General features: G+C 39.9%; 1 protein-coding gene across 2 annotated transcripts in view; it reads left to right on the top strand.

The window, feature by feature from the left end:
* The window catches only part of SGK3 (serum/glucocorticoid regulated kinase family member 3), a 3,149,190-nt gene that overhangs the window by 2,930,157 nt on the left and 194,424 nt on the right, over positions 1-24,609 (top strand). The window lies entirely within an intron of this gene.

Here is a 24,609-nt window from a genome sequence, read left to right as displayed (position 1 = left end):
TTATACTATATGCAACGAAATATTTCATATATTTATCAATTAGATTTAATAATAATAAACTATGGACCTGTTCTTGCCAGAACTAATAAGAAGACAATTGTACTCTAATTATTTAACAGTTTATAAATTAATTAATGTATAAATGACATTTTTTAACATACATAAATATATAGAACAAAGTTTTTGATGTCACTTTACATTTAATAACTCGAGCCATCTTATAACTGGGATTCTAGTTAATTAAGGGGAATGTTCTGGACATATAGTCTTAATAATTGCGATGTATAATACAATGTACATTTTGAGACAATAAATTATCCCAAGAACTGCTCCATGGAGATACGAATTTACAGTGCAGAGAAGCTCTGAATAAATATTAGTGCACCTCATTAGCGTCTTTCTGTAAGGTTACAACTAATATAATCTAAACTAAGAACAGCTCCATGGGGATACGAATTTACAGTGCAGAGAAGCTCTGAATAAATATTAGAGCACCTCATTAGCGTTTTTCAGTAAGATTATAAGCAATTTTACTTCAATGCTTAATGAACAGAATAGCAAGAGGTAATGACTGAACTCTAAGCACTTTAAGTCGAAGACGCATAGTTCATGTTAGAAGTGATAGGGAGTAACTAGACTATATGCATACACACTTTTTATTTTTATTTTTATCTTTTATATATATATAGGTTTTACTCAAACTCTCTTGGAGTTTAGCACAGATATTTGAACACTTCTTTATGCTTGAAGTACTGGAATGTTAAGAATGAATAAATGAATGAAAAACAACGTACATTAGGCACTAAGCTCTTAAATTGAGTTATAATGACTGAATGTATGTAAATATATATATTAGGTTGAATGTAAATGATGAGACATTTTATTTCTAGTCAATTTTAAAGAGAGTAACATTTTATCATAGACCAAACAAGGTTAAATTGTGTTTGTACCTTTAAACAGTAGATAGATAAAGTATGTAATAAAGTATGTAATGAGGTTTTAATTGCTGACAATTAGGGATTGTATTAACTGTATAAAAGGGCACTAGAGAATGATGTTAATAGATCTGAAGAAGCGTGCGTTCAAGCACGTGAAAGCGCTTATCTTCTGCAGTTTTAAGGAATAAAAGAATTTTTCTGATAACACTGGACTTCTCGTGGTGTATCCTGATTACTGTTCCAGTCTATTGAACATTAATAACAATGTTGTAAGCACGCAATAAGTCATATGGTACTTGGGCACCCAGGTTGATAGAAACCTGACTTTTGACCACCACGTTGTCTCCATTGTAAGGAAAGCTTTTTACATGGCCCACTTCATTAGTAAGGGTATCTCATCCAGGGACAAGGAGGTCATAACATCCCTGTATTCTTCCTTTACAAGAGCCATTATTGAGTGCAATGCCCCTTTTGGCATCTGCCTCAGCAAAACACCCTGCCAAAAGAAAGACTAATACCATTTCTGACAAAAAAGGTCAAAGGACTAAGTTCACTTACTTATCCAAACAGACTAAAAAGCTTTTTGCTTTCCTCTCTCTCTCACTGGCCCCTATAAATTTCATCATTGGCTTGCTTTCCAGGCTAAGAAAGATCCTGCCTTAAGAGACGTCCTCTACCTCAGAAATACTGGTTATACTTAAAACGCTCACTACAAAGACCACAGCCTTCACTGCAATATAAACAAGCCACTTTTTATGGACAGGTTCTTGACACAAAAACCTTCAACTTCTGTAAAAAGCTCCTCTCATTATCAAACAATATAGTTCAGCAACACGATGGCTGGATGGATAGCCAGAAATGTAGTCCTTGGGTAAGTAGCATAGCCTTCATCAAACCAGATGGAAAATCCACATACTAACCTTTCCCAGCTTGATGGCTAAGTTGTAATATTGGTTACTCAAGTCTAGTTGCCCAAGAAGAGGGGCATGTTTAACTAAGAATTCCATTTGCAAAATTATATTCAGTATACATATTAAATCTCTCTCTGTTACACACACACACACACACACACACACACACACACACACACACACACACAAACAAACAGAAGCCCATACTTTTAAAATAGACAACCTCAGTAATCACATGACACCAACTCACTGAATGAAATTGTCTGGAAGTCAAAATATCTGAAAAAAAATCATAATAGAGATGGATTCATCCATGTAATTTCCAACCACCAAAAGGACCATCAGTAAATCAACAAACAACTGCTCGGCAAAAAGTAAATCAATAAGAAAACCATAAACTATAATGCTACATACTGGTGTAAACATATAACTTGTGTCAATCCACAGGTTAATCCATACCAAAAGATTGTTTCAGAGCTTCAGCTATGCACAAACAGCTTTCTCCTAAAAACTTAACTCATTGATATTTGCCTTGCTGTAATTATAACTGTTAAAAAAAATGTTTTTAAGTTTATTCTGTACCTCAATGATTCTCACTGTTACAAGATGTAATTTCTGCCATATTGTATGAGTACTACATCCATAATTTGCTGTCTCTCTCTCTCATGTATTGTATTATATTGTTTTGTGTTATTTTTGGAGCTTTTCTCCCCGGGCCTCCACAGAAAATGGACCTGTGTCCAGTAGGACTTTCCCGGTAAACAAATGTAAAATAAAATAAATAAAAATAAACTTCCCTCCAATCTAAAGCCATTTGACATTCAGACATTTTAATTTGTGCAGAAGTTACTCACAGACTGACAGTCTACTGAGCTGTAATGCTGACCTTCGCTTTTGAAAAAAAAAACAAATTCCCAGACTTTGTCAATAGTTCAAAGTCTCGAGAGGATTATTTATTTATTATATATTTATTTATTTTTGGAAAACATCTTTAAAACTGTTAAACTGATTACACACCCAGAAACACAGAAAAGTTATTGTGATTATGTAAACCACAGACTGCTGCAAGAAATCAAAAGTCACATTAGCACTCTTATGTCCGAACAGATGAATCATACCTGTCAATTCCAAAAGAAGTAAAGTAGCTTAATAAGAAGGTTATTTGCAAGGTTATATGGCAGTTTATATTGGAAATAAGCAGAGATATTAAAAAGGCTCTGTTTTTCATAATTATGCCAAAAAGTCTTCTAAGGTAAATACAACTTCTGATTTAGTATGGAACCATACCTCTCAACCTTAGAGCAAGAAATCTGGACAAAGCGAAAAATAAAAGTGGGACACAGGCCCAAAAATAGTTATGCATCACAGACACCATTGAAACAACTGTAGCTGCAGACATTCTATATCACTTACAATCTTTCTATCCCATTATTGTCAGTTAAATATTATATGGCTCATTCAGTCCTGCCTTCTTTTGCATCAAAGAACACCATGCTTTGAAATGACAAATGCATTAAAATAATAAATAAAACACATTGCATCAACATCCTGCAACTTCCTACCTACAAGCAACCACAGAGCTTTCACTGAATCTAGGGCTGCTTGTTTCCCCAGAATGGCAGCTCTCCCTAATTAAGTCTAATGGTATACAATCTACCAGTATCTGGACTACCCGAAAGAAATAAAATTATGGCCTGTAAACTGAAAGTACACTTTGTTTAATTAAACTATATTTCTAAGCCCATTTACTATATTTTTTCAGTAACATCCCAATATCCATTTCCAGGTCACTTTACAAGACATTGGCAGTGGTAGACTTGGCATCCTTCAGAACCCCACAGGCCCACGCTAATACATTGTCCATTAAATGTAAATATCCATCCACTGTAAATGGCAAGAAGCTATGTCTTAAAAAATCTACTTCTGGCATGCGTACCCAGGTATTAGGTTTTGAAACAAAGAAACATATTCTCCACAGTCCGTAAGTCTCTGTCTTTAATAATCATCTACTGTTGCAGCACTCCCAACACATAAGCACACACATACACACTAAAATCCCCAATATTTAAAAAATGACATTGTGCCAACTTGATTTGCCAGTATTGATGATCCGCCAAAGCTATGCTTACTGTTGTTCAATCTACCACTGCTTAGAACCCACCAATGAAAAAACAGTGTGTGTGTGTGTGTGTGTGTGTGTCTTTTGGCTTTTCCTGGTTAGGGGTCACCACAGCGGAACTCCGGTCCGCTAATGATTGGCAGCAGAGTTTTACGTGCTGGCTTGCCGGGCCTAATGCACAACCTTCAATGAAGGAATGCCCATTCACGCATGTCTTCACACAGTAGACGCTCTAACTGAGAATCGAACGGGCAACGTCTAACTGTGAGGCGACAACGCTACCGCAGCACCACCACCGCAGTACCAATGAAAAAACAGTACTAGGTGCTTTTTTGTTTGTCTGAAAAAACAATACAATTTTATATACTACAGACCCACATAGTCAGTCCACTACTGACCCATTAACCCTAGGCTGCTGTCTCATTCTTACTCTCTGGAACTGCATTACCTTGGATGACTACTTTTATTTCCTAAGCAAAAGACACAAATTGGAAGATGGAGCAAAAATCCAGACATTCTTTGAAAATCCATACAGTTAAGAGGTACGAGTTCATGTTCAATACAACACTCTCCCTGTCAGGAAAGCCGCAATTTAATGAATGTGTACTCTTAATGTATGATGTATTTTTGAGCTAACTTGTTTGTGTTCAGTAGGTAGACTGATCACTGTTAGCCTCTTTGTGCATGCATCTCTCTCTGTCATGCACACATATACACACATACACACACACACTCTTCTTCTATTTTCACGCACACAATTCTGCTTTCATGCATGCACTCACTCACTCCGTACTTATCTATTAACACAGGTAATTGCTGTCTCTTTCAAAGGCAACAGCGGCAAATCCATACATGAGTCCCTCTTCAGTGAGAACACTGAACTGATTGTTCGGTGCAAAATAATGGTGTAAACACACGGACCCCTTTTTGGCTCAAAAACAAAACTAGAAGGGTGCGTTGACGCATGCACACAAAGACATTAGCATTACAGGTCACTTGAGCGAAAAACACAAAACAAAAAAAAAGTGTTTTGGGGCATGCGTACATCGATGTTGCAGTTAGAGGTTGAGGGCCGCATGGAAGAGCTCTGAGAGCCACATGCGGCCCGTGGGCCGCAGGTTGGACACGTCTATGCTAGGTGATAGGCCAACATTATCTTTAGAAGAGGCTAAATTAAAAAAAACTATTTGGAAGCTAGCCCTGATTTTATTAGAAGTGGCTCTTACAAGAAAATGGGGACGTTTAAGTGTGGATATTGTAGGCAATGTGCACGCATCCATAACAAAGAAAGGGTCATGATCAACAATTGTACTATTAAGTTCAAAAGCCAATATATGTGCAGTTCTATGGGGTGATGCACACGGCTTTGTGTGACTGTTGTAAAAGTTTTTATATTGGGAAGGCTCAGAGAAAATGAAAGGACTGAATATATGAACACATGCTGGATATCAAAATAAAAATGTTAATAATGCATTATTTAAACATATTATGGTTTCCTTTGCACTGTTTTCATTTTTTTGTAGTTGATGTGGTGTTAAGGGATCCCAGAGAGGGGCCATAGGTGCATTTGGTTGAATATAAGGAACTAGTTTGGCAGATAAATGCTCATTTACCCCCATAGAGTGAATGATCATCTGTCTATAACTAGTGTGTTACAACTTTATTCATATGGAGTTTGAATTATGTACACTTTTTGTTTGTGTCAAACATATTTTATTGGTCATTACACTGCATCAAGGGCTGCAAGAGTTTTACTGGTCTAGGTAATTATATTAATGAATATGAGTTTTATGTTTTTATTGGGTTTCTTTGATCATGTGACCCACGAAGAGGGCTTTTTAAACTCCTTTATTTGATTGTCTGTGTATTCTGAAGAAGTCCTATATTATATGCTGAGGAAAGCAGTTAATACATTTTTGTTTTTTTCTGGTTTGTGAGTCCGTGCACTTGTTTTCGGTCATCCAGATAAGATTACGTGTTTTACTTGTTGGTTGGTGTGGTTACTTGGTTATTGTCAGCAAGTCATTTCCTTGATTGTTTCTGGTCTGTCTTGGAGGGATGAGCTCCAGCCAGCCGTTCAGAAAAACTAGTTGGGAGAAATCTTTTTAAAATCAACTTGTTCTTCGTATCTACTAAAGCTCTGAGATTAAAAGATTTGCAAATCTCACAGGGGGCTTTCAACTGGGCAGGGCCCAGACAGTACATGCAAGAGTCATGAGTGTCAGACAAGGGAATCTTGTGCCAACACTCCTTGCAGTTTTTGAATCCAGAAGGTTTTCCAGCAATATTCACAGCAAATAAAAGTAAGGTAGCAAAGAATATATATTTTTTAAATAGGAAGAAAAAGAAAGGGAAAAGAACACCAGCAGTGGTAGGAAAGATTACCAGAAACTGTAAAAGGGATAGATAGGGAGAAAATACTGCCAACAATGATATCAAGATGCACTGGAGAAACACGTAGGGATAAGGGAGCTTATAAAAGGATACTAGCTTGCAAGAACAGATATAAGAAAAAAATATTAGAATGTAAAACTTCCATAGCTCATTATAATGCTCAAGGGCTGACAGAGACCACGTCTGGATGTGAAGGTGGCAAATGAGATCTGAAGTATGGATGGGGGCTGCAGCATTATGGGTAAGGAAGGAGCTCAAGAGCTTGCAGTAGGCCACAAGCTGTAAAAAGCAGCTAAGGTGTTTACAAGGATTGGATCCAAACCCACATTTTGAGGAACAATTGAAAATTGACAACATCAAATCCATCCTTCTTGCCCAAGGTAGCAACTCAAAAAATAATTTAAATCAATATGTTCATCTTCCAGTATTTTTGCCACATATTCTAATAAAGAAGAGTATTTGTTACATTCTGTGTATGTCCATTGACAATGAAGATTTTACCTGGAGTGCACTAAAACATTCTGGAAAGATGAACAGGTGTCTGCCAGTTTCTCAGCGACCAAGCTGGATCAAAAGATCACTAAAATCACCTTAGCAAAGTGGATGTTGGACTGTGTTTCTTTTGGTACTCAGCAGCAGGCATCCACCAAAGGATCCCTCAGTTAGGGCTCATGGCATTCTTGCAAAACCTTGCATTTTATGAAATAGCTGAAACAGCTACTTGTACTTCATTATGTACCTTTCCTAAGCATTACAGCCTTGATTGTCTTGCTAGGACTAGAGTGTCCTTCAAAGTGACCATACTTAAATGTTTGCTGGGGTGAGACAGCCATGTTAGCCGGGAATTCAGTCCTGAGTTTCCAGTGTCCGAACAGGGCCTGAGAAATACATATATGTACTTACCAGAACTTTAGATTTCTCTTTTCTCTGTCTGGAGATCAGCATCCCGTACACCTTCTCCCTACAAACTGTCACTTTCTGAGAGGTTTGAGATCAGACTTACTTTTTTGATCTTTTATTTTCCTTTTACAGTTGTTGATTTATAGTTGTATAACTGAATATAGGCAAACTCAATCTGGAGAGTGCAGCAGCACTGGATTATGGTTAGGGAGGAACTCAAGCTTGTGAGGCATGCCTCTCAACTTCTTTGCTTTCAAATTCTAGACAAATACAAGAATAAATGGGGAACAAAGGATCAAAATCAGGGACAGTTTTTTTTAATATTGCTCAAAACTTAAAATATTAATAGAACAACAGGTTTTCCATCAACATACATTTTCTGAACAATAAGAAGCATGAAACTCTGAATGGCATTATTGACAGACTGCATCCTCAGTGATTTATCAGGAAAAATCCCAATTTTTATGAGCGACAGGGCAAAAATAAGAGATGGCCTACATAATCAAGGACAGTTGATAGGGAGAGCAGGCAAAAATTGGTTCTCAACCTCCGGCACCTAAAAGACCAAACAGATTCTACAAGGTGCCTGTTGAACTAAAATACAAATATAAGAACTCTGTGGCTGACCTGGCTGCTGTCTCTCTATCCTTGAACAAGCCTTCTAAACTTATCCTCAGTACTAATGCTCTCCCACTGCCAAGGATAGTAAGGCTGTGGATAGGTGGGGTAAGAATGTCTGCACCTCTGCCACCCTTGCATTCAGCGCTGTCAGCTACCAGGCACAGATGACTAAATATTTACTATCTGTAATGTAGTCTGGAAATAAGGTCATGGCATAGCCACAGTCTGCAGATTCTAAGCAACAAATGCAAACCTTACTGTTGCAAGCTACTCAAATTAGTAGGCATAGCATCAAATCATAGGAGGTTACTAGGCTATTGGCCTTGGGGCCCTTATAAGCCTAGCCAAGAGTTTAGCCCATGTTTAGACACATCAGCACCCGCTGTCCCTGTCCAGCAGGGACACAAGTGGAATTCCAGGGGTATATTTTCTGTTTCCCATCCAGTTTTCCAGGTTGAGCTTAAAAATGGGTAAAGAGGTACTCTGCTTGATTTGGAGAGGGAGTCTATTCCATGGATGGGGAAGTCTCTGGGACACAAATCTGTCCCGCTAACAAGTCTTATTGATGTCACAGACCAGGGTGAGGCCGAATGTGTGGGTTACTTGAGTGAAGCTTGACTTGTGGATATGCAGTCAAGCTCCACTCAAGTAACCCACACACTATGCAGTTATGATGATATGGATGCCTCTTCTTTGGCTGCAGCCACGGGTTCAGTCATTAGGTGTTTTTCTTGGTTGCACAGCCAAGCCATTGAGGACTTTAAGTCGAAAGTCCTAGACTCTCTACTAGACAAAGACCTCCTATTTGGCCCTAAAGCTGACTTGCAAGAGCAGGATAAGATCATGAAGGACAGTAGGCAAATTGTACTTTCTACAGTCCATAGATACTACAAAAACTGTCCAGCTAAGTCCCTTACTTTAAGAGGGACCCCTGGCCCACTCAGAAACAAAGGAAATCACCAAGAAAATTATTCTCAGATAAACTACATAGAGAATCTGCTTTAGGAAGGTCTCACTTCAGTAGCAAGAACCTGTGACTACCTCGCTAACTACATCCCTCCCCTTCTCAATCCATCTATCCCTCTTCCAAGACTTTGTGTCACTTCCTTTCCGGGAAATTGTAACCATAGACAGATGGGTCCTGACTATCATCAGTGAAGACTGTGCCATGTCATGGGAAAGCATCCCCTACCTAAAGGGTTTGCCTTCTCTGCCACAAAACCAGCTCCCTCTTCTCAGCCCTGTCATTCAGGACTTACTAGATCAAGGCACCACACAAAGAGTGCCAGCCTTCTTCATAGGAAAATTATTCTTTTCCAGAATCTTTCTTGTGCCCAGGAAGGAAGGGGAATGGAGACAGGTTCTGGATCTCTCTTTTCTGAATACCTTTCTAAAGCCAAGATGCTCTCTCTTGGTATATGCTTCTGCCATTAATTCTTCCTCAAGCATTTCTAGTATCACTAGACCTGAATGACGCCTACCTTCACATCCCCATTCCACCTTCTTGCAAGAAATCCCTCAGATTTTCCCTGGCTTATCACATTTTAGTTTATTGCTTTGCCTTTTGGCCTTTCTACAGCATCAAGAGTTTTTCAAAGTGTCTACCTCCAGTGCTAGCCTTCTGTCACACGCAGGGAATTCAAATTTTGCTATACCTGGATGACCTACTGATTCAAGCTCTCTCCATAGACTCTTTTCTCGATCATGTACATTCCATGGTTTCTCATATCGATCCTAGGGTTTACTATCAGCCTTTAAGAATCCCATCTCACACCCACTCAGGATCTGGCTTTTCTGAGTTTTAGACTAAACACATGCAGAATGCTTTCACAACAAATAAAACAAAAAAAAAGAATCTTCTTCTTTCGGCTTATCCTGGTTAGGGGTCGCCACAGTGGATCACCTGTCCGCTCATGATTGGCAGTGGAGTTTTACAGTGTTGAGTTGCCAGCCCGGTGCCCAACCTTCCACAGAAGGCACACACACGCACACACTCACATCTAGGTCCAATTTAGAGTGTCCAGTCCACCTACAGCATGTCTTTGGGATGTGGGAGGAAACCGGAGCACCTGGAGAAAACCCACATGACCACAGGGAGGACATGCAGACTCCGCAGAGAAGGTACCCCAGCCGAGGATCGAACCAAAGAACCTCTTGCTGTGAGGCGGCAACACTAACCACTGCACCACCGCAGCCGCCTTAGGAAAGAAAAAAAAAAGGAGATAATAATAAATGACCAGCAAAACCAGGATAGACCACTGTAAAAATTTAATCCAACCTCTAGCTCCTTAGCAATAGCCTTCCAAGGAAAATACAAACAAAAAAAATGTAACACATATTTATGCAATAAGATTAAATTAATCAGTCAATCAAACAATTATACAATTAAAACACTTAAAGAATTTTAAATAAAAACTCTCCAGTTACATTCTACATTAATGCCCCCAGGGGCTAAAGTGCTGTATTTTAATATAAAAAGAGAAGGCTTGCCTTCCTTTCTCAGGAGAAAATTCTAAGTATGGCCACCTTTGTCAAAAACGTCTACTCAAGTGCCTCACTACAAAGCAAGGGAGATGCTCATTGTCTTGGTTTCATGGTAGCTGCCATTCCAACAAGCTTCTGGCCAGACTACATATGCAGAACATTCAGTGGTATATGAAGTCAGTCTGGTCTCAACATTTCCATCCCCTGGATACCCTAATGCTCCAATTAGTTTGCCTCAAAAAGGAGGCAAGTCATGCTCAACCCAGGTCTTCATTTCACCCCAGCGCCATACAACCAAGTTCTTCACAGAGATGCTTTGGACAGACCATTGAGTGCTTGGACTGGATCTCACACAGTACAAGGAAACTGGCCCTACCCTCTCCTGAAAGAACATGTCAACATGAAGGAGATGAAAGCCCTTCTGCAAGCATTGTAGATATTCTCCCATTTGTGGAAGCCAGGCTGTCTACACTGACAACACAACAGTTATGTAGTATCTGAACAGGGAGGCACAAGATCGTAATCACTGTGCAGGCTAGCACAGGAGGCATGACTATGTCAGCTGCATACATTACCTCACAGGAGAATGTACTGGTGGACTCCCTGAGCAGGTCCTTGGAGGACTCTCATGAGTGGACCCTGAACAAACAAGTCTTCAGAACTAAAAGGCATCAGTGGGGAACTCTACAGGCAGACCTTTCTGCTTTTCCAGAAAAAACACCAGATTCCACAGTTCTGCACCAGCAGCCCTTCCACCTCAGTTTGGAAAGCAGATTTTGTTTCTTTCCAGTTGGGAAGCTTCCTTTATACATTTCTCCTTGTGCCACTACTCCTTCTAAATCCTTCTAAAAGTTTAAAAGGTAGCCACAAAACTTCTACTCCTGGCCCCTTTCTGGCCAAGACAACATTGGTTTCCCCCCCCTACTACACCTGTCCAAGGGAAACTACTGGAAAATACCATTGCAGCCAGACATTCTCATTCAGCAGTAAGGTCTGCTTCTCCATTCAAATCTAGCCTCACTCAGTCTCACTCTGGATGATAGGGTCTGATCCCTAAAAGACACCTCTTCACAGAGGAGGTGATGCAGGTTTTACAGTAAGCCAGAAAATCTACCACCAGAAAATCATATACAACTAGATGAAAAAAGGTTTTCAGTTTTGGTCCTTCAAACACAGCTAGGACCCATTCTTATCAGATATTCCTGCTATCCTCAAATATCTCTGTGAATTATTACACTCTAAATCTGGCCTTCTCTTCCATTAAAGCCCATCTGTCTACCATTACTACCTGCTCACCTTTTGATCCTCCTGTCATGTCCAGGATGGAGGTAACACTTCTCATGAGGGGGTGTCTTACATTTTAAGCTGGCTAGGAAGCCTTTTCCTCTTCCGTGGGATCTCAGCTTTGTGCTAGGAAAAACTTGAGTTGCCCCCTTTTGAGCCAGCAGCTTCTGCCACTTTAAAATTCTGCATCTGGGAGACTATCCTTCTGCTGGCTCTTACCTCTGCATGTAGAGTGGTGTGTGGTGTCTGAACTTTAGGCTGTGGCTTCTCCACTCTTTCTTACTAGTCACAGGGTGACTCTCCGGTCCAATCCATAATTTATGCCTAAGGTACTGAATGACCAGGGCATCCACCTGCCTACCTTTTTCCCCTAATCTCCAAAGTTAGAGGAAAGAATTTTAAACTCACTAGACATTCACAGGCAGCTAGGATTTCACTTGGACAAAACAAAAACTGTCGGGAAAACTGACCAACTTTTTGTCTCGCTCATGGATTCCAAACTGGGCCATTCTGTCTCTAAGCAAACCACTGTATCTTGGATATCTGAGGCCATTTTCTTCTGTAACATGCAGTATGGGGATGCATTGTCTTCCTGCCCAAGAACACATTCCACTAAGTGGTGGCCTCCTCTGGGGCATTCCACTAGGGTGTAGATGCCAGGTCTGTCTTGGAAGGTCTGTCCTGTCTGGTCTCCTGGACAGCTCATCCTCCCTTTAGCCAGCCACCATCTTCTCTACCTCCTTCAGCTCTGGGACTCACCCATATGTTAAGAATACTGCACCAGTGATTTCAGTCAGGACATAATACAGTTGTGTAAGAACTTACCATAGCAGTAGAAGTCATATTGATCACTGCTGCAGTTTTCCTTCCCTCCCTTCTTTCCCTTTTTTCTTCCTCTGCTCCTATGTTTTTTCTCCCTCTGCTATAAGCTATCATCTAATGGACTGCTTTTGGAGAATTTACTTATATCTTTGAGCTACACCCCTCCTAGCTGACCACTCTCCTCTCTCAGTAGTCTTCAGGCCACTGGCTTGGAAATAGTCTCTGTACCCATGCATACGTCTGGTTGTAGACCCCAATGTATACAAAGTGAAATCACATGATGGAGGTATGCCCTCAATAAGGTACAGCTTTGGTACTGCGGTTGGATATCAGCTGATGAAAACCCATACGTTAAGAATACTGCAACAGTAAGTTCTTACACAACTGTACTTTACCTTTTATGGAAGTTGCTACCCTGAATTCATAGTCAGCTTTACAGTTTTTGCTGGTGCATGTAAGATTTTTGCTTGCCTGTTTCAGTGCTCTTTTGAGGTGAAGAGATGATTTACTGAATGAAGTGATTATTTTCTTTCTTTTGTTAAGCAATTTATTGATAAAGTATTCCACCATAAGGGTTTGTTCTTAAACTTCCCACTATATTTGGGGCAGAGGGGGAGGGAATTCCAGCACAGCTCTTTACGTGTAAGTAGAAATTACAGGCAGAGGTGACAGCTTTGGTGATGGGGTCAGTACAAGGAGGCTTACTTTTGAATTTATTCAGACCATTTTGTCAGTGGTGTATAGAGGGGGGTACTCCTTTTTTTAAAGGAAAAAAAATGGCTTTGTTATCTGATTTAACTAGGGAGGAGGAGACACTTGGTGGGATGCAAGAAAGAGACGTGTTGAGGCCAATATTGAGGACATTGTGACAACTAATGGGAAGATTGACAGTTTGTATTGAAGTCTGGGAAGAATGGGGCGTATTTGTTGTTGGTGACATAAATTTGCGAATTAATACCAGTTGATAGCTGGTAAAGTCACATAGAGGAGTAACATTGGGTTGAACAGTGATTTTTATCTAAAGCATTTAGGTAATTATTGTGGTCAACAGGACACATGGAGTGTGATCTTTAGCTAACAGTGATGTGATAGTTGGATTTTTGTCAATGTAATTTGGACTTCTAGAAGCCTTATGCAGGGATCATGAAGAGTATGCCATGAGATATTGGGATTCCTGATAAATACAGATGCTTTCCTAGAGCTACAAGTCAGAATGAAGGCATGATAGGCCCTGTTCCTAGGTATAGCAGACTTGCTGTCATTATGGTTAAGCCAGCATACTGTAATTAAGCAGATATTGATTTGGTCTAGTATCAGGAGAGCCATGAGTTCATTTATATTTTTGTTTGTACTCCCAGCATTGACCAGAGACATTTTGTTATAATCCGAATTAGAATATACTATGGTGTATTGTGTAAGAGATGGGCTGTGCCTAAAAAAAGTCTCTGTAGGACAGCAAAAGCTTTTACCAGTATTTAAAAGCCATGCTGATATTAGCTCAAGCCATCCTGGACAGAAGCAGGGGGACCTGTTAACCATATCCACCTAGACTGATATGTACTGGATCCCCCTGGAATGACAAGAGCTACTCAGTCAATTGTTAAAACGAATTACCTTATCTTAGAGTTGAGCATCATTGTTGGTGATTATAGAATGTTGTAAAGATTGTTGAAGAATGGAACATTGGACCATTATACTGCTAGAGTCCACTGGAGGATTTTCATGTGAAGTTGAGCAGTAGGTGTCAAGTTTATTGCTGCAGCCATCGAGCCTAATGCTTGAAGAACCATTTTCTTGGCGGAGAGGATTGAGAAAGAATCTATCTGACATGCAATCTCAGGGCGAGAACTCTGTTTTGTGGTTAAAGATAGGACTTTGAAAAATTGATCATTATCCCCCAGAAATTAGATAATTGGAGTAAGTAATCCATGACTTTTACTAGGAGATGCCTGGTTGGTGCAGTGAGGAGCCAGTCATCCAGATAAGGAAACACTCTGGAATCCATGCAGCCTAAGATGAGCTGCTGCCACTGCCATGCATTTGGTGAACACCCTGCGGGGGTCTATATCATAATGTCGAACTAACATAAGTTCGAACATTGTAATATCGAACCCTAAAGTCCAAAACCCTATAATAACGAAAACACTGGGGAAAAAAAATTAAACCTTAAACTTAAACCACCCCCACAACCCCCTACTTAAATATACCAACTCCAAGATCGCACCACAGTGGAGGAAATAGCAAAGCCCCGAAAATGACCCACCGATTATTTTTCCTGGGAAAAAAACGATGTGCCATGGCTTCGCTATTTTTGGATTTCGGACTTTAGGGTTCGATATTGCAACGTTCAAACTTATACAAGTTCGATGTTGTAATATAGACCCCCCCCCCCGCGAGCTGTTGTGAGACCGATGGGCAAGGTTCTGAACTAGTACTGACTGACTGCCAGCTGGAAGTGTAGGTATCTTCAAGAGTGCCTGTTCATTTTGATGTGATAGCACACTTCTTGAATATCTATAGAGCACATCCAGTTGTTGTTCTGTAATGGCGGCAGAATGGATTGAACTGTGACTGTCTGGAATTTGGAATTCTTTACAAACTGGTTCAAATAGTCGATATTCAAAATAGGTCTCAGGTCCCCTGTTTTCTTTAGCGCTAAAAAGAATCTTGAGTAAATTCTGGATCCTCTTTGATCTGGTGGGACCTCTTGGATAACCCTTTTGTCTAACAGGTTTTGAATCTTTAGAGCTGTTAACTCCAGCTGATTGGGTGGAATATCAGGGAGATGTTTTCTTTTCACTGAGGGAAGTTGCAAAAAGGGAATGAAATATCCCCTGGATACAATCCTTTGCAGCCATGTATCCTTTGTGAGGGTTGTCCAGGCTTTAGGTGCAAGGATAAGCACCTCCCAACTGCCTCCAGAGAAAAACAGTCTGGCAAACCTTCAGGAGCACTGAAAGGGTCTGTCTGAGAATGAGTCTCAGAAGGCTTGGTTTTGCAGGCCCCCTCTGCTGCATGGGCAGCATCTTCCATTATTATTTCCTCTTCTGCATATGGAAGAAAAATCCCTGCATGAGTCTTGAAAAGGTCTTTGAGATTTCCAGAACCACATCTTACAATCATGTTGATTCCTAGAAAGAGGTCTCTGCGGGGTAGAAAAATGGATTCTGATGGCAGATAAGGTCCTTCCAGCTTGCTCACTGTGGGAAAATGTCTCTTTAACAGTGGGCCTAAACAGAGAAGATCCATCAAAGGGAGAAGTGATGAATGATGATTTAAAGGGCTCCACAAAAATGCACAGTTGCATCCAGGCATGTCTCCTGATGGCTATGCCTGCATCTGCAGCCCATGAGGAACCTGCAACTGCATGAGAGCTTAACCTCATGGATGCATTACATATAGATTGTGGGATGGCCAGTCAGGAGGAATAAGTATTCTCTTTCTCTGCTGGCATGGACCCAGGGGTAGAATTAGAGAGTTCCTTAATTAAGACCCTCTGTAATCTAGTGAAGTGTGTCAGATAGTTTAGCAACTGTAAGGCAAAGGTCGCTGAGGTGTAAATTTGCTTCCTGTACCTGTCCAATGCCCTAGATTCTCTATTGGGGGATGGATAGAGGAGTTCTGTTCAACTAGCTCCTTTTTGGTGGCTGCTACAGCAACCATGGCATCTACAATAATTCCCTTCCTGCACTACTGTCTGTCTTTAGGTACTCCAGATATCTTATTCAGATGTCGTGGAATTGGTCTAAGGTGTCCGGTTCCTCCCATGCCCAATTGGAAAAAAGATGACTAAGCTCATCTGCTGGGGAGGGGGGTAACTCAAGACATAGATGGGCCAGACCTGAAGGCTTCTAGGAACACAGTCTCCTCCTGCGAAGCGGTTTTGGAAGACCAACCACCTTTTTGGCATAGGATTTATAGAAGAGACATCTTCTGATGCAGATCTAGGGGACCCTTCCCCTTCATCAAAATCAATGTCTTCTGTCAAAGATTTCTGTGGGGAATCTAAGTGCCTCCTTTTGCACAGCCTCTTTCAGGGAACATCTTCAGTGGAGTGCTCTGGAGAGATATTGGAAAAGGCTGGAAGTTCCTCAATTGTAACTGCCTGGAAGCCCTTATGGGCTGGTTGTCCAGGATGAAGAGACTCAGATCTGACAAAGGAACAGAAATTGGATCCAAAGAGGTAAGAGAATATAAACATCTGTCAGGTGAGAGAAAACCCTCTCCACCACCTTGAAGGCAGAGGGACCAGAAGAAGCCAATGGCAATCTAACCGGAGCCAAAATTCTCGGATCAGACAAAGCGACTCTCCAGTCCAAGGGAGGAGTCATAGCAGTGCTGTCTAGTGCCAAGGCCCAGAGGGGAAGCAGCGGCTCCGAAAGGTTTAGAGTCAAGGTCATTTCCTCAGATCCAATGCTGACACTTTGGCTCCATGATATGTCCTGCTCCAAGGGAGTTAGAGCTGAGCAGATCAAGGAAGTAGTCGAATTGAAGGTAGGAGCATCTTTGGTTCAACTCTTGGAGATCTTGGATCTGAGGGCTCTGAAATAGAAGGTTGGATTGGAGAAGGATTAATAATGGTATGTGAGGGAGGTTTAAAGCTTATGGATCCGATGGGAGATGAAGCTGATAAGACCCCCATCTGGATCTGCGTTCTGAAAAATGTTCTCATCATTGTATCCAACTCTGCTTTGGAAAGACTTCGGGAAGACCTAATCAAATAGGAAGCAGAAGGAGTTTGGAGTCTCCTGTAGAAAATGGGCCCTCAGTCTTGGGGAGTTCTAGAAGGCTTTCTTGGAGTCTCCTGTAGAAAAGGGGCCCTCAGTCTTGGGGACACTGGCTCTGAAGAAAAATGAGGGCTTCAGAGCCAAGGAGACTTTGAAGTAGATGGTGTCAGATCTGAGGATTTCAGATTAGAATGTTTGGGAATCTTAGCTGGAGGCTCTGATGCTGGAGTAGATTTAGGAGACCTGACATGAGAATGCTTCCTATGGTCCCTGGGCTCTGTGGATTTTGATTTCTGAGAGGGTGTTTGAGCCCCTGAAATAGACACAGCAGAAGAAGGCACAGAAGCAGGGATACGGCCCTTAAACACTAATTTGTTGTGTTGATCACTGATGGCATTGAAGCCAGCACAAATAGTACAAGACGTGTCTAGGTGAGAAGGGCCTAAACAATAAATGCACTCCCTGTGGGCATTAAAGTTGGGTATCTTATGCCCACAGGAAGTGCACTTCTTAAATCCAAATAGGCTTTTCGCCATTGCTGTGAACTATGCCTAACAGCAAAGGCCAGTCAAGAGAGAGAATTTAAAGAAAGAAGGTAAAGGAAAGAGAAAAATAAATTACCAGCGATGGTAAAGAAAGTTGCAAAAAAAAATGAGCTAGTTTAGCGGGTAAAGAGAAGGTGCTATAAAAGGTGGTAAACAAGAAAGAGAAGTTAAACTCTAAAGTTTTTACTCACTATCTCAAAAAACAAAACTATAGAGCTGGAGAGAAAAAAATTACGACCGACTCGTTAGCGTGGCAAATGTGATCTGAGGTAATGCAGTGGTCAGGAGCATTATGAATTAAAGTGAGGAGCTCGAGAATCGGATCCTAAAATCTAGAAAAAGTGGCCGAGTCAGATCCCAAACCCATTCGTTGAGGAATGAATGAAAATGACAACATCACATCCATTATTGAGTTGCAGAGACTTACATTTTTTAATTTTCCTTTTCAAACTTAATTAGGCAATCGTCAAGGGAAGTGTGCATGTAGATATTGTCTCCCCTTTTGGATCCGTTGAACAAACATGATTGGTTTAACCAATCTTGGAAACTGGTTCTTTTTACAAGACTATCCACTGAGCTGGTATTGTGCTTATTCCATTCTGCAGTGCTTCCCTTATTCTGTTTTGATGGTTGCATATCAGCAGCTGAAACATTGCACAGTTGTCTTGCTGGAATAGTTTGTGTGTCAGCTGCTAAAAATGGAATTAATTTGACTTAAAACCTTAATAGCATTGTTTAATGTAGCCATGTTAATACTCACATTACATAATTTAAACCAGCATTCGATTGACTTTTTCCACCAGTCATACCATTTCCCGATAAAAATGAAACCTTGTCTGCTCCGATAGCTATGGTAGTGTTAAAAAAAAAAACTAACAAACACATTAAAAAACAAAACCACAGAAAGGTGTACATTAGAACCACTAAATAATCCAAAAAATAACACAGAACACACCAGAGCATAAGAAGGACAACAGCAACAAAAAAAATCACAATTTTAAAGCTCTGAAAAGGTTTTACCATCTTTAAAAGGGGCACTTGCAAACAGTTTTGGAATATCAGGAACTGGTGGCAGTTGTTAGAATCAACTCTATTTCTTGGCTTAAATTATAAAATTTCTGTAAATAGTGTTTTGAAACTGAGATTTAAAATTCTGATTTATTATATATATATTTTATATTTTACATTTTGTTATTTTCAGGAATTTAACATTTTGTACTAGTTGAGTATGTTTTCTTTGACCATATTAATTGTATTTAATTAGTGTTGTATGATAGAGTTACTTATTCTGATGAAGTCCTTGGTTTTGTACAGGATGAAACCTCTCATTAATAGTGTGACTTTTTATTATTTTGGCCATGCTTCTTATGTTCCTTTGTGTTCAGGGTTGGTTTTGGATTATTTATTGTTTCTAATTTACTCTCTTCTGTGGTTTAGTTTTTTAATCAGTTTCTCTGAATTACCCTTTGGTCTATCTGCTGTTATGAGGCTATTTACAAAGTGTCTAGCTCTTGTAATAACCTTCTGCAGGCTGCAAGTTGTTCACATTTTTCCTCATTTAGAGAATTTGCTTTTCTTTGCAGAATGTCAATCAGTTACTTGCATAGCAGATCTCTTACAGACTGGGATTCCTGGAAAATAATTCAGATGTCTTGTCTGACTTATTCTCACAGTATTATTTTCCTGGGGTATCTCTTGGACACCTCAGTTCAAAGAGCTTCTCTTCCACAGGAGTAAAGGAGATCTTTATCTAGGTGGGTCTACCTGAGAATATCAAAACCCGAGATGATCGAAGACCACATCATCGAGACAGAGTAAATGAAAACCCAGTTCATCGACAGACTGGATCAACGAAGATCTTCCCAGGGTAAGTAAACGTTTGGCCATGAAGGTGAACTTTGCCCTTTTCCCAGTTGTCATGCGATCTTGGAGTTGGTATATTTAGTTGGGAGGGTGTGTGAGGGGTGCAATGGTGTGGTTTAGGTTTTGTGTGTTGTTGACTGAGTGATTACTTACCCTGGGAAGATTGTCATTGATCTGGTCTGTTGATGAACTGGGTTTTCATTTATTTTGTCTCAATGATGTGGTCTTCGATCATCTCGGGTTCGACTTTCTGAAGTTGACTCATCTAGACATATTTATGTGTATTCCACTTAGACTACTGTCTCAGCTAGGGAATTCCTCAGGATTTTGGTTCTAATGGCATCTGTGATTCTCATGTTACATTTTACTAGATTCCAAATGATAAAAAGCCATTGGTACCTTTAATCTGTATGGTCCCAACATCTGCATCCCCTGACTTTTCAGTTATCTTCTTTTAGGGTTTGTGAATTGGGAGATTTTTGAAGACAGCATATTTTTCAGAATCTAGGTCTGCCATTTTCTCTCCCAGCTCCAGTACAGTTGGTCATTTGTTTGATCAGTGAGGCCATTGTAATATTTTACAGACAACACCACAGTGATGTGGTCATAAACAAGCAAAGGAGAAATCAGACTAGCCATGGTAGCATGGGATATACCTTTTCAGCGCACACTCACTCTTAGTCATCTTTCTTACTGTCAGGGCAACATTGTGGGACAGGCAAGCTTAGCAGAACAAGAACAAATCCTCACTAATGGAAGTTTTGTCAGTGGATCTTCCAAGATTTATTGTCGTTTGAGGAACACATCACATACATCATTTTGCCTCCACCCACAACTATCAGTTGGCAAAATTCTACTCCTACCCTTGAAGACATAGAAGATGCATACTTTTTCCTTTCCTTAGACAGGAATTTTCTTACATGCTTTTCTGCCCTTTCCGATATTAGCCAGGGTCATTTTGAAGGTTCAGGAGGACTCTCCAAAGATCATGGTGGTGACGCCCTTATGGTGTAGGCAACAGTAGTTCTCCCATATTTTGTTATTGCTAGGGACAATTAATGCAAGTTTCTCACAGAATGTACCTACTCATACACACAAGGGATGTTTTATACATCCCGTTAGTAAGAACTACAACTGACTGCCTGGACGATAGAAGCTTATTACCTTAAAGGCAGACACACTTTTAAGGAGGAAGAGCAGCAATTATTAAAGGAGGCAACAAATCATACTACTAGAAAATCATGTATTAGTAATTCTAGTTGGTGCCAAGAAAAAAACAGCTCCCGCTCAGGGCTTGTGTTTCTCTGGTTCTACATTACTTGAGCAAGTTACTTTTCTATGCCCTGTCTTGCTCCTCAATGAAGGTTCATTTGTCGATTATTTCACATCTCTAACATGGATCCCTCTCTTTCAATTCAGTGTAGTGTGAGAATTTTTGAAAGAGGTGCTGCATATGAAGCCTCATAAAAAACAGGGTTTCTCCTCCATAGGATCTTAATTTTGTGTTAGAAAAATAAACTCTTGTTCCATTTGAATCAGTTCATCTGGCTAACTTGATGTTCTTGACATGGAAAACAGTCTTACTTATTGTTCTGATCAATGCAAGAGCATCTGAGTTGCAAGCTCTTATGGTGGGTCAACTTTATTTCATCTTCCACAAAGATAAATTTTCTTTAAAAACTATTCCTTCATTTACACATAAGGTTGAATCTGAGTGTACCTTAAGCCAAACTGTCCATTTCCCTGTCTTCTTTCCAGAATTCAAAAATGAGGGAGAAGACATACTCCATACCTTGGATGTCCACAGGGAACTCGGGTACTATCTTGACAGAAAAAAATCTTTCAGAATTGCTGGTCAGTTGTTCATTTCTTGTGAAGGTAAGAGAAATGGACAACCAGCGTCAAAGCAGACTGTCTCCAAATGGTTGCCGCATGCCATCTCCTTTTGTTTTACCCACCCCAACAAAACTATTACAGACAGGTTCGAGGTTTATTCTACCCGGGTCTCGGTTTCATCTTTGGCTTTTTAGAAAGGAATGGATTCTAGAGGTATTCTAGAAACAGCAACTTAATCCTCTGTACACACTTTTACAAAGCACTATAAAGTAGATTTTTTTCTCCAGGCGTAGGACAGGCTTTGCTAGACCATTCTCCAGGGGCTCTTGGACCCTTACACTTCCACCTGCCAGTCATGTTAACCTATGGTAATTTTCCCATATAGCTTAGGTTGTTTCAGTAGTGATCCATATGAAGAACATAGTACAGTCATGTAAATAAAATTATCATAGCAGTAGATGTTAGAATGATTGCTGCTGCAGTAGCTGCTCTCTTCCATCCATCCCACTTAATTTTGTATTTTATTTATTCTAGGGTGTAGGCATTTATTATTATTATTTTTCTAGCATTATCCTTCTCAGGACTGCAGCCTTCCTCCCTCTCTGTTGCCAGGAAAGCTCTGAAGGGCTTGATGTACAACCCCATCTTTTATTCAGCTTAGCTCAAGCTGACAAACGGAAGGTGCCCTGAAGTTTTGGAAGCTGGAGATATAATTCATGTAGCTTAGGGTACTGCAGCAGTGATCATTCAAACATATGCTGTTCTGGTAAGTTTGCTTACACAACCGTACTTTCTTATTCTGAATAACTATAACAGTCCTTAACAGCATTAGTGATGATGTTATTTATTATTTTATTTGCTTGCATTTGTTTATGATGAACGTCCACCTAGGGCCATGCAAGATCCTTTTTCAGTGGAGACCTGTTGAGAAAAGCTTCACAGTAATGTACAGCAGTAACACAGTAAAACTAAGGAAATACAGAAATTTGTAGTGCAGTATAGCTTCAAAGAAGTTCCATATACTAATAAATATATCCATTGTAATACAGAAATTGGTAGTGAAACTGAGAGAAAATATAATCGCATTTGAGAGTAATAAAGCTACTTTGGAACTGTAAGATTAAGTTATCAAGTAACAGAAGAACATGTATGGAGAAGAATGCAGAGAGGTTAACTGGAGGAAGAGTGGTAAATAAAAAATGCAGTGAGACAGGTTGAAAAGAATTAATCAGTAGAAGTTCTGGTACTGTAAGGGTTTTAGGTGTAAATAAGGGGAAAAACATACGAACTCCATAAGAGAACGAATACTGCCTGTAATTGACTAGGAAGAGACAAAATTACCTACCAAAAAAGGGTAAAATGCTTCTTAATCTTAAAGAAGGCTGCCAAAATAACCCCTAAATTTACTGATGTATTTCCTCACTACAGAAAAGTATGGAAACTAGCATCTGACTGAGTTAGTATGTGCACATGTGGAAGTCATCCATTTAAATGGATTTTAGGAGGAGAGATTTGCACTGGATGTGGGGTTTCAAACATAGGTTCGAGCAGTTTATTAACTGTTCTGTCATGCATTATGATGCTTAGGTGTGTAGCAGGTTATTGTTGCTATTAATGTTATTACCTATAGTGTATCAGCTTTGAAAATTGTTTCACATTTTCTCTTTGCTTTGTCTGAATTATTATTCAAGAAAAGCATCAGCAGTGTATGTTTTAAAAAAATCTGCTGTTGTGGTGATGACCTCACAGAGCTGTGCATTAAGTATCATCTTAGCCAAGTAGTTGTGGTACCTGATAGAATACATCTTATCCAACTAACATGCCACAAAACATTATACAAAACGTAATAATGTACTAAGGATGGCAATTAGAAGTGTATGCACATCCCTTCTTTGCTGTCATGCTTTGTTTTTTAGTAGAGTCCTCACTTTTAATATCATTGACAGGAGCATTTTATAGTTTTCTTCACATTTTTCTCAGTGCTTTTGAAAAGTATATGGACCACTGATGTTGTTGCAAAGCAGCTTTAATATTACATGAAGCATACTGAATCAGAAGACATCTGCCTGTAAGAATTTCACAATTTAGATGGTAAGATTACTTGAGCTGCACTGAACATTGCTGGAGTGTGTAATATGTCACCTTGTTGAGAAAATGATATTCACATTAGTTTCATCCACTCTAACAAATTAGTACAGACTTACCTTGTTCCTTAGTCTTGATGAACTGACTAGAGGAAAATTAATGCAAAAACTAAGTGCCAGTGAGAGCCAGTTAAAAAGAAAAATGAAAAGCAAGAGGTTGTGAAAGAAAGAAAACTCATGATATAGATCCATGATTTAAATGAGTGTAGAGATCCAGTTGTTTATTTGAACAAAAATCTATAAGTTCCAGGGAGGTTCTAGCTGTTTAAAGCACAGGAGTATAGTGAAGGTATTTATATGTGCAATATATGCTTATTCTATGCTAATTAAGGTGTAGGGAAGCCAACTCTTTTGGCACATAGGGATAAAGCACTAACAACGACTCAGGCAACACAAAATCAACTAGGGTTTCAGGTATCTGTTGGAGCTGACATAGGGGAGAAGAGGTATGGTGAGTGATTAAACATAAACAGTCTCCTCTGATCATGGGAGGAAAGGTAGGGGACGTGTCAGTACATACTCTCCATAATTGAAGTCTTGGTAAAGACTAGGTCTTATAGGGAAATGTTGCAGTCTATGGGTGGGCAAGGCCAATTGATTAGATTAACACTGCAGTGGAGGCATGGATATACATTGTTAAGGCCCATTGCATGCCAACACCTTTGGTATGGCTAGTCATTTGCAAAGGAGGCTGGCACTAAATGAGAAGAGCTCATTCCTCAGCTGTACTGATGACAGCTTCCAATTCCAGTAAGCTTGACTTTCATCTCCAGTAATGAATGGCCATAGGGCTGTTGCCCAGGGGAAAAGAACAAGTCTGCCAGGAGAGCAGGGCTTAGTGCTCAATGTGGGAAGCCAGGACCAAAAAAATCAAATAATTAAGATGTAAGCACACTGTTTCTGTTTTTGTAGTTGTAATTTCTCTGCTAATTTAGAATGCCATGTAATCCAGATTAGACATAGTGCTAGTACTTTAAGTAATTGTGTAGTACTTGTTGTAGCAGTATTCTAAAAATAAGCT

This window comes from Protopterus annectens, chromosome 3.part1, assembly GCF_019279795.1.
Source record: "Protopterus annectens isolate FY-2018-M chromosome 3.part1, PAN1.0, whole genome shotgun sequence".
In the NCBI taxonomy this organism is placed as follows: Eukaryota; Metazoa; Chordata; order Ceratodontiformes; family Protopteridae; genus Protopterus; species Protopterus annectens.
The sequence above is the reverse complement of the archived record's forward strand: the minus strand, read 5'-3'. Positions and strand labels throughout refer to the sequence as shown.